Raw genomic sequence first — 13,297 nt, 5'->3', positions numbered from 1 at the left:
GCTGGCCTTTGGGTCTTTGCCGTGCACATGCGCAGGGGCACCTTGCATTTTTGTTACGTGCACACATGTGTGCATATGTGCACGTGCGAAAGATTCACCATCTCCTGCACAAGCAAGGGGTTGTACTAGAAGACCTCCAAGGTACCTTCCAACTCTATTTTTCTATGTTCTATGTGTACGTAATATCTCTTCCACTAACAGCAAAGTTTTTGGAAAGATACTGTTGCGTTATGTGCTAATTTTCTTGCTTGCAGACTGTTGCTAATAGGATGCTGGATTAAGATAGAACCTACTAATCCAGTAGGGTTCTTTTTACATTCTTAAGTACTGCATTTGAACCTGATATACAGGTAGTCTCCAACTTACAATCACAATTGTGTCTGTCATGCCCCTGGTAGAGACTGACTCCAAGGGAGAGGAGGAACAGCTGACAGGAGTGGAAGTGTGGCTCTGGAGGTTGTGGAGGGGCAGAAGCCGGCTGGGCAGTCAGAGGACTCATGCCCATCCCCTCTCCATCCTAGGGCACGCAGGGAGGAGAGGATAAGGGAGAGACATAGTCTACTAGGGAGGAGAGGGCCTTGATCCTCTTCATGGGCTGCACCTGTGGCAACTGGTTAAGAGGACGGACACGTGTACAGGCGAGTGCTGGAAACAAAGCGAGGAAATATCTCTAGTTTATTGTTCCTCTCTGAGTTTGGCGTCCTTCCCAGTGTGTGTTCTGATATCAGTGGATGTCTTCAAGCCCTTATCTTGCCTGGTTTGTGTTGTTTTTCACTCTTTATAATTTAAACAGCATTTCCTCCTTCTTGTAACTGCTTGTGTGGGAATATTTTGTCTCCAGTCAAGGATATTTGAAGGAATAAAAGGGGCTTCACCTGTTTATTTTGTATCCCACCCTGCTCATTACAGTGTCCCAAATTTCAATTGCTAAGTAAGACAGTTGTTAAGTAAGTTTCCCCCAATTTTAGGACCTGTCCTGCCACAATTGTTCAGTGAGTCGTTGCAGTTGTTAAGTCAGTAATACAGCTGTAAAGTGAATCTGGCTTTACCGTTGACTTTGCTTGTCAGGTCATCGCAAAAGATGATCACATGACCCCAGGACACAGCAACTGTCATAAATATGAAACAATTGCCCAAGCATCTGAATTTTGATCATATGATCATGGAGATGCTACAATGGTCATTAGTATGAAAAATTGTCATAAATCACTTTTTTCAGGGCTGTGGTCAAATGGTCCCCAAACAAATGATGGTAATTCGAGGACTACCTGTACTTGAGTTCAAATCCTGACAATTTCAAAAAGACTATTATGGAAATGGAGGCCAATCAATGTTTTGAACTGAATGGTACACTAAGCCATTTGTTATTTTAACAATTATGCAGAACAAGATATCGATTTGCATTATGGATAATATACTTTGACTGTGATTTACATTTGCATAAGCCCAGGTATTATGGCTTATTAACAAACCGAAGTTACAGCAATGTGCCTTAGTTCTCAAGGTGTGCCTTAAATGATGTTAACCTTGTCACAATGATTTAGAATATTTTAGTGTGCTCCAAAAATGCCGCCAGTTTTCTCTTAGGGAGTCAACCTACATTTCCTTGGGCAAGGTATGATAAACATTTTTGAATAAATTATTACTATTTACCCCACTTCCTTCTTTATCAATACCATGATTACAAAGTATGATTTTACCTGCATAGGGGTCATGATATATATACATTTTGGCTGCTATTTCCAAAATGCCACTATTTCTAATATCTTGAGGTATAATTCCTGTGATGTGTAGAAATTATCACTAGGTGGTACTATTTACATCACTTGCACATAGGAGAAATCTCTGTGCTTCTGATCAGTTCTAATTATTTTAATTATCTAGGACAAAAAAGGTAGAACCTCTGTCTGAAGAAAATGCACTGACTCTATACAAACAAGTATAAAACAATAAGAAAGCAGTGATCTAAGGGCCTTGGAAAGAAAGAAATATCTAAACGACAGTAAGAGGTACTTCTTTCAGAACTCTTAGAATGCTACTAAGTTCAACTTCTAATTATTTACTGTAATTTAATCTGTAGGTTTTATCTTCAGGCAACCATCTTTTCAGAATTCAGTTAAATCTGTCAATGTGGTGGGATTCAAATTTTTTTACTACCGGTTCTGCGGACGTGGCTTGGTGGGCATGGCAGGGGAAGGATACTGTAAATCTCCAGTCAGAGGCGGGATTTGCCGGTTCTCTGAACTACTCAAAATGTCCACTATCGGTTCTCCAGAACTGGTCAGAACCTGCTGAATACCACCTCTGATTAGGTTACCCAGGCGAAGGTACCCAGATAAAATACAGCCTGGCATCCTATGACAGGCCAACCATGAGGGCCGAGGGGCTGATTCCTAAATGGGTATGGACTTAATAATGTGCCACAGATGGACTGCTGTGGTCCCTTCCTTGCTCCTTCTGATCATGGTTCTCAACCAAATAATACAGGTAGTCCTCGATTTATGACAACTGAGCCCAAAATTTCTAATGTGCTCAGTGACAGTTGTTAAGGGAGTTTTGTCCCCTTTCTTGCCACAGTTGTTAAGCGAATCATCGCAGTCATTAAGTTAGTAACAAGGTGGTTCAGAGAATCTGGCTTCCCCATTGATTTTGCTTGTCAGTAAGATCACAAAAGTTGATCACATGACCCCAGAACACTGCAACCATCATAAATATGAATCATGAAATTTGATCACATGACAAGGGAATGCTTGCAATGGTCGTGTGTGTGAAAAACAGCCATAAGTCACTTTTTTCAGTGCCATTGTAACTTCAAATGGCCACTAAAGGAATGGTTGCAAGTCGAGGACTATCTGTAGTGGTGAAGATGAACTTTGCAAGTTGCCAGCTCTTGTCCTAGGCTGAACAGGGGACTTCCACTTTTCTCTTGGACTTTTCCTTTAGGATAGTTAATGTTTGTCAGTAGACCCACAGAGCTCAACTAACCCTAATTAATTTTTTTACAGTACTCCAAGCTTCAGCAACTGCCTTAATCCTCAGGAGTGACTCCCAAGCCAAAAACCTACTGATAATAATCATAACAATAGTCATAATAATAAAATGCATCACACAGCAGCAGAGCACAGGGAATGTTTGGAAGCTGTCCCAAGAACAGCAACATGTGGTGTCCAGGCATTACATACTGTACATACTAAGAGCAAAGGAATATAAACCAGAGGACAGGAGAAGGAAGAACAAAGAACAGCAAAGTTTACTCATTCTAGAAACAACAAAGTAGCCATGCACTTGGCATTTCCCCCTCAATTATACTGTTTTTAAATTAATCAGGGCTGGCAAACAGGTAAATGCCTGATCCCTTGGGTAAGAATTATCTCCAGGAGACAGGCAGCGGGATTTAACACACTAAATAGGTCCTCTGGTATGTTAAAGAGCGAGTCAGAATAGAAAAGGGAGAACAGAGTTGCAAACCTTGTTCATCCAGGAAGCTCACAGCTAGCCTAAGCTGTTTTACAGGGTTGGTGAGAAAAAAAAAACACATGGAGAGGCAGGCATTGAGGCGGGTTAAGAAAAGGAAGAATATAAATATGTTAAATAACAAAACAATATGGTATTGTCGTTAGCTACTATAAGGTAGTCCTCGACTTACAGCGATTCATTTTGTGACCATTCAAAGTTACAACGGCACTGAAAAAAATGACCTATGACCATTTTTCACATTTATGACCGACCGTCGCAGCATCCCCATGGTCACATTCAGGTGCTTGGCAACTGACTCATATTTATGATGGTTGCAGTGTCCTTTGGATCATTCTGATTCTCCTTTGTGACCTTCTGACAAGCAAAGTCAGTGGGGAATTCACTTAACTTAACAACCATGTTCCTAGCTTAACACCTGTGGCAAGGAAGATTGTAAATTGGGGAAGAATTCACTTAACAAATGTCTCACTTAGCAACACAAATTTTGGGATCAATTGTGGTCATAAGTCGAGGATTACCTGTACAACCTACAATACATAGCCACAGCCATAGATATTGATACACTCTACTGGCCTAATACGATTATCCTGAGAAGCCTGGTAAATATCCCTGCTTTGTTCTTATAGTTGTTATACTCTACTAACATTGCTCTAGACCACAAGAGTCATATTTTGTTATGAGGGGTTTTTTTTCAAACACTTCCTACATAGACTATGCAAATACACACATACCTTTTTATAGATTAAAAATGTGAGCAACTGCTTACAGGAAGAAACTTTTCAAGAAAATTGCAGTAACGCATATGCATTAAAAAGCTATCTATTTCTTACTGGACACAATTTCAGTTTTGATACTGATCTTTAAATCCCCAAATTACTAAAGATTTGCGTATGGGGCCATCTGTCTCACTATAATATTCTTTTAAGATCTGCAAGAGAGGCCCTTTTAAAGATATCCTACCTCCAGTCAGAGATCCAGGTTTTTACCATTAGGGAGAGGGGAGTTTGGTGTTAATTTTAATCTCTCTGGTTTTTTATTATAAATATTCTGTTCTTATTAACGGTTTCGTTCAATTTTGCTAGATATACCTTGAGTATCTACTGAAACAGAAAAAAGCAAAACATAGATCAAACCAACCTCCCATATAAACACTGTAACAGCGACTTAGTTATATTGCTGCTTGTTAAAAAAAATGCTAACTTCGAGAAAATACGCAACCACCACAGCAAAACATAAACCCAGCCAGAGAAAACAAGAATGAGAGACTTAAAATTGCCCTCCTTTCCTCTCTTTGATATAAAAGAGAAGAAAGAACAAACCCTAGGAGGCTTTCAAGATTCAAGACTACTACAGCCTGACTCAATAAAAAGAGTTCTTGTACTTTTAGTGAAGCCTGCTCTATCTTGAAGGGTTTTCTCTCAAAGTAGAAGAATTAAACGCCACTTGCCACACAGAGCCATGTTTAACAGACTTCTCCCTGTTTACTTAAAATGCAAAGATGCCTCTTGATATCATGGTATTTTAACCCAACACTACCATTGTCCAAGAAGCAATGAATGGAAACTAATCAAGGAGAGAACCAACCTACAACTAAGAAGAAATTTCCTGACAGAACAATTAACCAGTGGAATGGTTTGCCTTCAGAAGTTGTGGGTGCTCCAACACTGGAAATTTTTAAGAAGAGATTGAACAACTATTTGTCTGAAATGGTACAAGGTTTCTTGTTTGATCACGGAATTGGACTAGAAGACCTCAGGATCCTTTCCAACTCTGTTAAGACGTGCTTGGGCAGTGCCTTCTTCCCAAAATTCACCTATTGTTCAAAATCACACTTTTTAAAGCTCTTTGCCATGGAAATTCATATTCCATAGTGATAGCATGCATATCTGTTGAGGCATTCATATGACAAGGTTGCTGTAGAGTTATTAATTTATTAAAGTCTGCCATTTTCTATGGAAATAGTATCTTTTGTAAGCTAGTGCCCATTCAATATCAAGTACACCAGTAGATACCGTATTCTTAGGAATATTTAATATAAATTCAGCAGGCCAATTAATGCAGTAATTTAACTCAAAAACCTACATAAGAAAACATTTCAGTTTTATGTTCACAATACAATGAAAGATAGGTCATAGCACCAAGACAATGTTAATAGGCATTATCATTAAATTTCAGATGCCCCATGTCAGAATATTGAACATTATTTTGTTTCATTTGCAAGGTTTCATAAAAATAAGTATGGAACATGAAAACATCCCAAGCTTCTGAAAATACTTTTATGGAATATAAGGAAAAGATTCAAATATGCTTTGGAAATTAGAAATAGTAATTTTCAAATACATATTTTATAAACAAAACTAGTATGTTAAAAAAAGAATGAGATTGTAGCTTATCCTCAAAGTGAATTAAACAGATTTCTTCCTTTCTGCCAACTCATTATCTTTTTGTTTCTTAATACATTAATATTCTGGCTAGAGATGAATATTTGTATTTCCTTTCATTTTTTCCTTTTGTTTTTTGTTCCCGTTAAAAAGTGCCAGCTTTCTGCATGCTTATTTTGCATAATGAAATTTAATACAAAACTACATTGCTTAAGACTCTTGACTTATATTATAATAGGCTGAATATTTTTCAGCAAAGCTTTTGAAATTCTACTAGCCAGTACGTAGATAAATGATTGAAAGTATTACCCAAAAGGCCAGCATCCATTTCGACAGGGCTGGTGTCTTAGTAACAAGGAATGATAAAGGCAAATGCCTTTATTAATATTAATGAATTTTGTGCTGCACTGTAATAAGCTTTTTCAAAAGAACTAAAAAGGATAAATACTTAACTAATGCCTTAAATGTAAAAAAGATGGTGAACAAAATCCTTTAAAAAGCAACAGAGGCACAAAAATGACCGGCTAGATACCCACCCCACCTCAACTACTTATCTGTTTAAGACACAGGAGATAAAAGACACTAATATGACGGGTAAGGTGGGGTGATTTTAAAATGAAGCTAATGCAATATCCTTTACTATACATATGAGTAAAAGCTCTACTTCTATGATTTAAATCATTATCTGAATGTAGCCACAACATTGACACCTCTGTACTCTATGCAGTTTTACCTAAATGCAGAAATCTCTGAGCAGCTTGTTGCAACATGTCTTTCAAAGATCAGATGTGTAAATTCACAGTACAGGCAAGTGTATCTCCTGTGCTAAAACTGAGAAGAGTGCCTAATCATCAGGAGCAACTAACAGCTAAGTAAAGGTCTCCTGTTTTAATTAACATTTCTCGTAATTTGAAGGTTACAAATAAAAAGAGTTTGCATCAAAATCGCTGCCAAATCATTAAAAAAAACATAAACCACGATGTATATACTATTGGAAATAAGAGACATAGATACAGTATGAATGTGGGTGTTATATAATTCCAAAGCTATGACAACATAGTTCTCTTCTTACTGGTACCAATCTGTGGTGGGATTCAAATATTTTTACTACCGGTTCAGTGGGAGTGGCTTGGTGGGCGTGGTGGGGGAAGGATACTGTAAAATCTCCAGTCAGAAGTGGTATTTGCCAGTTTTCCGAACTACTCAAAATTTCCACTACCGGTTCTTCAGAACTGGTCAGAACCTGCTGAATACCACCTCTGGTACCAATGCTGAATGATATGTATACCTATCTCTTAAAACTTTATTCCCCAAATCATGAATAGGTGAACGCAGGTGATAGTGGAGGCTAAAAGAATCTTGCTATTTTAATCGTAATGCCTTCAAATCTGCTGGGTTTTGAATTACAGATTGCTTTCTTTTTTTTGCTCTCCTCCTTCATCTTTGCCCATTACATATGAAAACTGCTTTCCAACGTTCCTGACTAAAGGAAAAAATATGTTTTGTCCAACCTATTTGTGATATATTACAATCTTATTCTGTCCTCTCCAAAATCTCTTCTCTCCATATAGAATGTGTGTCTGTCATTTATGAGAGAAGCTTGACAAATACATAAGTCTCTAGTCTAATAGGATTTCCACCCCCCTCTTTTCTAAAAAACATTGTATAAAGACAAATATTTTGACTATGTATTTGTCTGTCTCTCCCACCATTGGCTTACACAAGTATTGCTTCCTTCACTTCATAATTAAATCATCCATAATTTTAACAATTGAAGCTACATATCTGGATGCTACATGTCTCATATTTTAGAAGAGCTACCTGATCCATGATGCTCAATGATTATAGGTAAGTTGCTTAAAAAACCTGGGTGTGTACAGAAACTTCATGATCGGCCACTATAATTTAATTATAATTGGTGCCTGCTTTGAAAAATCAGGATTGAAAACCAGGATGGATCATACAACCACCCATGCACATCTTGAAAGAAGCCATCTTTAAATAAAGAATGACAGAAATCAGAGATAAGCAGTTTGCTCCTGGAAAGGGGCTGAAGAACACAAAAACCGGGCCTGCAGATTGCCAATTATTCTTAAGAATGGGCTCCTTCCTTTGCTGGAAATATATATTATCTTCTCCTCCTCCCCCCCCTCTCCTCCTGCTCTTCCTCTTCCTCCTCCACTCTGAAATGCAGATTATTTCTAGACCACTAAGCAGAATGGCATATATTTTTTATTAGAAACAGACATAAAGATGTTATTATTTATATTTGAGACCCAGATGCTAATTAGCACAGAGTTGTTTTAAGAGTTAATTTCAGCATGTAGCTTGAGCAGATTCCTATGTTAGCACTTTGGAGAGTACAGTTCTAGTAGGGTTTCACAGGCATCTCTGTCATAATTGCTAATAGCATAACCTTTGAATCATCCCTCAGGGAAGTCCATTGAAATATATGGGAACATTCAGACTGCAAAGGAATAAGTGGCTTGTGATTCAAAGTCATAATGAGGAAAAAAAACTGCAGAAAATGTATGTATAATGTCATTACCATACTCAAATTACATGCATTTGGAAAAGTATTTTTCCAAAGTCATATTATATAGTTATAGCAGAGTAACCACAAATAACAGCTGATCTGTACACAATCTTTCTCGCACAACATCTAGAGTTTCAGTCTGGACCAAGTCTCTGTCTTGGGATTTGTATGGCTGAAAGACTGAAGTTTATTACAAGCCTGCTTAATAGACTATTGATTACTGCAAAGAAAATAATTATATTGCATTGGTTGAAACCTGAGCCTCTAACTGCAAGCTGAGATGAAGGTGTTTTTAACAGTGTAGCACTAGAAACAATAACTGCTAAAACTGTAAAAGATAAATGCTCAATTATATAAAGATTTTTTTTTCTCTTCACAAGATCCAGGCTAGTAAATTACAAAATTATCACATGTTTATCTTATCAAATATCACACGAAACTAGGGCTAAAAAGATGCAATTATATTTCTTCTTCATTCTAGAATATCTGATAAATGTAATGTTTACTAGAGTTTGCTTGAAAACTGCAGGATGAAAAGCAGCTTCATATGTGTTCCTTATTAGGGTGCAATCAATAAAGCGAAGGCATTGTAATATTAGAGGCCATCAGGAGCTTTCATCGGACACACCCCAAACTTGTTAGACCAACACACATAAGCATTTTAAGCAATTAAATACAGTGGACAAATACTTATCCATTTGATTCTCTTTCATACACCCAGAGAGCAAGAGAGTAGTTCTGTCCAAACTACATGATAGCAGACTGCATGGAGATTATATTACCTTGACTAGCTTTTATGGTGATGGCATGGAGCAGAATAATAAATGGAGTGTGGGGTGGGGAAAGTGAAGAGCACCCTGTGGATGTGTTATGCCTGATTCAACATCCCACATGAGTAAAGAAACAAAAAAACAAGATGAAACTGCCATTATTCCTGAGCTTTTTTTTCCTAATTATCGAAAAGTGTAGACTGCTGTCACGTTAATATCGTTCTCAGTGCCTAGTGAGAAATATTCCGTATAAAGTAAAGAGCATTCTAAATAAAGTAAAAAGCATTCTTGATTCTTAACGAATGTACCTTTTCTTTATGTATACTGAGAGCATTTACACCAAGACAAATTCCTTGTGTGTCCAATCACACTTGGCCAATAAAGAATTCTATTCTATTACTATTCTGTAACTTATTCCTTTAATCTTTAGCCAGCGATGGACTGTTCCTTTATTTAAAATATATGTTGTTAGGCAGAAACCCATTTGGGCTAAAGGAAAAGCAGGTATGAGAGGAAGCACTTTGGAGTTTTCTTTGCCCAACTCTCAGTCTTCATCTGGGACAGAAAAGTGCTTGATAATTAAAGATTCATCTGAGATTCATTCCACATAGAGCTACTGATCTAAGATTTCCACCATGCTATGAGGCTTTCATAGGTCTTTGCAAGTTCAGCTAATTAACTCAACCTCAGTGGTTGCTCTCAGGGAATTCCCAAAGGAATGTGACAAATATTTTTGTGCCAGTTTCCCATTAGTAGAATTTCCACTTCCTGTCTCATTCTTCCCCGACTCCAAGGTGCTGTGGCACCTTATAACCCTCTTCCATAGTTTCTGACCATGCGGAGATCCTCCATATTTTTATTGTTTTGGCATATTTTTATTGTTTTGGTTTTTTCACATGAAAAAAACAACTATTTTACAGGAAGAATGTGGATACAGTGCCATTTGATTGTCTTTTTGTTCTCCCTTACATATCAGCTAGACCAGAAGTGTCAAACTGGATACAGCAGCAATAAGCAATAGGGCTGTTCAACAGTTTGGATTTGAAGAGGAATCCAGACTATACGGGATAGGCATGTAATTCCTGTTATCCTTAAAGAAGGAGAAAAATTATTCAACATTATCTGAATAATTTTTAATACTGTGAATCTCCTTTGAATAGTTCTTCTAAGCATCTTTAGGTGGCAGTTCAAAAAAGGTCTGAGTTTTGGGAGTGTAGCTGGATATAAAAGGACCTTTATTTTGTTGTGTTTTTAATTTCCTGATCCAAATAATTATCATCTAAACTATACGTATCAAAATTACTATGTTAATGCAGAAACAAATCTTCAGTATGAATAACTTATCTAAGATTATCTTTCTATCATACCGGCTCAAATGTCTCACCTCCTGCTGCTCTGGATGTTATCCATGGACCAAATCAATTATTTTACAACTTTTATTTAATTAATGAAAAGATATATGACACAAAATAGGTTAACAACATCTGTAATTCACTGAAGGTTCATAAATACCAAAGTTTTGATTTTATACAATGAGCCATATCTACAAACATAGGATCCTGCAGTGATCTCTGTAAATGTCAAATGTAATCATATTTCAGAAAATGTAAAGCATTTAGATCTGAAATTATTAAACTCAGATAAACCCAGAGAAAATCAATTTTAAGTGAGATAGAGACTTTTTTTTTGTTTGAGATGGTTGAAGTTTGCATTGTAAATCATAGGAAATTTACTCCATACTGGACTCTGAGTGAAGCCAATGGATGATTATTATTATTTGGGTTTGTTTTTTTTTTTGCAGTTTGGACAATCAAGCTAGGGGACATGAAGTAACTCCTGTCTGAAATCTCAAACTGCTGCTGACAAAGTCAAAAAAGAAGAAGAAAAGCTAAAAAAATTAAAATCATTCAACTGAAGGTAAATGTTTAGGCTCCTCAGATTTCTATTTCAAAATAAGGATGCTATGGATCCTAATTTACCCAACATGCTTCCAAAGCCTGCACTGGATTACACAATACATTTTTCCTCTTGGAGGCAATAGGAAAAATGAAATACATATTTATTAATTAAATTTATATTAAATTTAAATATATATGCCACCCATCTCACTCTGCAAAGTAACAAGAGCTGTTCCCATCTTCTTGCTCAGGGTGGTGGCAGATTTTTGGTCACAGATCTCTCCACAATCTCTACCAACAACTAAAAATGTAGGTACCATGTAATTAGTAATGTTGATAGGTCAAAAGTAGACCACCTGCTTTAATTTAAAAGACTGTAGATTCAATCCTAGACTAAAATGGGAAACATTTTGTCTTTATCCTGGGCAAATTGCTGCCAGTTAGTGTAAACAGTCATGAACTAAATAGACCAAGAGTTTAACTACAAATTAATGAATATATAATATAAATAAGATTCCATATGCACTGAAACCTCAATATATTCCTATTTAATTGACCAAATTTCCATTGGAACACCCTCCTGAAATCAAAAAACAAGTTGTTGAATCCTACGATTCAACACTTTGCACTTTGATTGGAAACTTTATAAAACAAGGAACAGGAGTGGAGTGATCCACAAGGGAGACAAGCTTCTAGCCCTCTATGTCAAAAAAGCAGGAGGAAATAGATAAGGAAATTGTCAACTTAATTGCCTATACATACATGACTCATTTGATAACAGGAAATTTGCTAGAATCTTTAACCTTCCTGCAACTAAACACTATTAATCAGAGGTTACAATTCTCATTCCTTGGAATAAGTGTTTCCAGTCTAGATTGCCTGGAGGGAAATCTGGCAAATCCAAAATAGTTTTGAACAATCCAGTTAAATTTACATTAATTTAACTGCAATTTTATTACACTGCTTAATGATATCATTATGCAAATAATGTAAATCATCAAGATGACATATTGGTAAGACTTGTCGCAACTGACTTGGTAAAAAAAAAACTATTTGCAAGGATAGACTTGCAAAGCCACCAAAGTACTAATAAGTAGATTTAGTAAAGTTAATGAAGCCCTGTTTATAGTGAAACTTCTAATATATGTCCCATTTTTTCCTTCCCATACAATGCAAAACTTAGAAGGTCACTGTCTCTTTTGGATAGATCTGGTATCAGACTGTTTGCTTCTGAGTGCCTAACTCACACATATACTTTCATAATTATCAGGCATTTGCCCCCAAATACTCAAAAGTATTGTACAGCATTTCAGACTGATGATTAGATGAGGTTTTTTCTTATTCAAATAATTTATGCAGAAATATTTTTGATGGATAGCCTATGAAATTGTACAAAACACACAGAACTGGACAGAAAGAAGAATTTGTCAGGACCAGGACAACTTTACTCAATAGGATACAATCAACCACAAAATGTTTTGAGCCATGGATGTGAAAGCAGCTTTGGATAACTACTACAATTATCTTAAGCTTCTAGTTGTTTCTCCAATAACTTATTAGTTACTTTCACACCCTTAGGAAGCTTATGGCATCAGTTCCTATTTGGATATAACAAAATCCAAACTATCTACAAATCATGTGTGGTGTGCAACAGCCTTCCTCAACCTGGTGTTCTCAGTTACCTTCAGGCTATGTTTCGAAGAATTTCATTTGCAAAATTCTTGCCCAGTGTTGTCAGTGTTGGGAAGTTCTACAAGCTACAGTTCCAAATCTCTAGAATGGAAACCGTTTTTACTGATAACTGTATGATTGCTTTAAAGGTTTTTTTTTCCTAGCTAAGCATCAGCTTTAGGGATTGTTACACTGAATGGCAAAAACGTCACTTCTGCTATATACAACTTCACTACTTTTCTTTTCTTTTTTTTAATTGCATTCAGATCCCAAACCTCGAAAAATCCTAAAACACAGTGAAACCTTGATTCAGTGGACCTAAACACTAAATATGGCACATGAGACCCACCATATCTGTTAGTGATTTATGCCGTTTCATAGTATTAGAGGGTTCACTTTAGAGGGAAGGGCCAAAACAATCAAAGTGATGGCCACAACCTGCATGTAAGGGGAGGAGTCTTTCATCACATAGTTACAGCGGCCATCTTTAAACATCCCCCATATCTTGATCATTTGTGTGATGACATAATGTGCACATGTCATCATTTTGCATCAATTTACATC

General features: G+C 36.7%; 1 protein-coding gene across 35 annotated transcripts in view; it reads right to left on the bottom strand.

Annotated features, from left to right (window-relative positions):
* The window catches only part of BAZ2B (bromodomain adjacent to zinc finger domain 2B), a 233,378-nt gene that overhangs the window by 86,835 nt on the left and 133,246 nt on the right, over window positions 1–13,297 (bottom strand). The gene's annotated exons all lie outside the window — the stretch shown is intronic.

This window comes from Pseudonaja textilis, chromosome 1 (assembly GCF_049901715.1).
Source record: "Pseudonaja textilis isolate UNSWEBS1 chromosome 1, rPseTex1.2, whole genome shotgun sequence".
In the NCBI taxonomy this organism is placed as follows: Eukaryota; Metazoa; Chordata; class Lepidosauria; order Squamata; family Elapidae; genus Pseudonaja; species Pseudonaja textilis.
Note: the sequence above shows the minus strand (reverse complement) of the source record. Positions and strands in the feature narration are given on the sequence as shown.